Source organism: Elephantulus edwardii, unplaced genomic scaffold, assembly GCF_000299155.1.
Source record: "Elephantulus edwardii isolate Elephantulus edwardi_28Jun2011 unplaced genomic scaffold, EleEdw1.0 scaffold00176, whole genome shotgun sequence".
In the NCBI taxonomy this organism is placed as follows: Eukaryota; Metazoa; Chordata; class Mammalia; order Macroscelidea; family Macroscelididae; genus Elephantulus; species Elephantulus edwardii.
The window spans coordinates 1,938,159-1,939,950 of NW_006399926.1; positions in this window are offsets into that span (position 1 = coordinate 1,938,159).

The following is a 1,792-nucleotide window of genomic DNA, read 5'->3' on the forward strand; positions in this document are numbered from 1 at the left end:
AACAGTGAATCAGGGTTCCAGTTTCTCCACAACCTCGCCAGCATTTGTTGCTTGCTGTTCTGTTAAATTTTGCTATTTTGACTGGGGTGAAATGGTATCTCATAGTTGTTTTAATTTTTATTATTTCTTGTGCATGTACTGTCAAATCAGACCTGACTGGTACAGGAGGAAATTGTCCCTCCTTCTCCGGCAGAGGATCTGGTGAATTCAAACCACCTACCTTTGGGATTACAGTACAGCTTCTTGCCACTAGGCCAGCAGAGCTCCCCTCTCTTATACATAATGATATTGGTCCAAAACAGCAGGGCTCAGTTAACATCTTTTTAATTGGGGCTAATCTAAATGGATTTAGCTAAAAACAGGGAACTAGACATGGAAAGTACAGCATCTCCATTTGGAGGAGAGGAAATTGAGGTATGGATACAAAAAGTTGTCACTAAAACAACAGGCAAGTGAAAAGTCTCAGGGGAGAGAAAAACACTGAAAGCAGTTACAGGGCTTGGCCCTATGGGTTATATGTGAGCTCCAGGATGTCACTACCACAGAATTGGTAGAAAGTGGTCTAACAAGGCTCAAACGAGCACTGGGAACCTGCAGAGTGGCAGGAAGTAAGTGGTAATTTGGATATTTAAATTTAGACAGTGTGTACATTCTTGCCCACTACACTATTTTGCCAACCTATGAGATCTGGCTGAAAAGTTATTTGAATTATTAATAACTTAACATATTGGATTTTTGTTAAATTAACAGAAATTTTTTTAAGTGAAGTGCCCATTTTACTTTTAACCCTTATCTAGGGTGCCAGGAAAACAATCAACAGAGCTGCCCAGGAACACAAATTATATGCTTCTGGAATCTCTTGACGCCAATTAGGCAAGAAGAGCGATAGAGTTGCCTTAGGTGTGCCACTTCATGACAGAAGCCCTTTGTTTTCAATCAACAGAATTCTTTTACAAGTAGGTATAATATTTTAAAACTTAAGTGATTAGTGGTTAATAAAAAGTAAATAGTTTGAATCTAGCAGAAGAAGAAAAATATCTGGCAACCTGTTGTCATAAAGAATGGCAGTGAGAAAAAAAATTAATTACAGCTTAGAAAACCCTAGAATCTTATGGGGCAGTTCTGTAACAGAGAGAGTTATTATAAGTTAGGAATAAAATTGTTGACATCTAGCAACAATAGATTTCATTTACACTAAAATTAACTTGTTAAATGGAACACAGTGGACATCTCTTGGAATAAAATCATCTTCACGTCTGTTTTATGATTAGAGCCAAGAGTTAAAGTTAAAGAAATGTAATTGTCAAATTAGAAAAAAAAATACTCCCACTCACTTGCTTTAAGTGTGGATCTGAAGGACACTTGGCCAAGGGTGGCCAACATCAGGTCCTTGTGGCTGACAGGACTGACAGGCCCCAGCTCCCAGATGGAAACAAAGGAGGACACTTCAATGTTTTAGATCCTGCCAGAGGAGCTGTGGATGAGCATTAACATTACTTGTAAGTATACTAGTTTTCTCCTGGACACAGAGCCTACTAATTGGTCCCAAACACCTTCTGAGGTCCCAACTCTTCTCACTATTTCTTAGTTGTTGGAATGGACAGAAAACCTCATAAGCAATTCCTTACTTCACCGCTGCCTTGCATGCGGACTTCTGAGTTGTAAAACGACCCAGTGGTAGATGAAATTCGCTCTAGGTGAAATATCCCAGTCACAAAAGGACAAATATTACATGATGCCACTGTTGTAGAATGGGACTGTCCTTGGGGTTGGGGAGAGACTGAGTAAGATG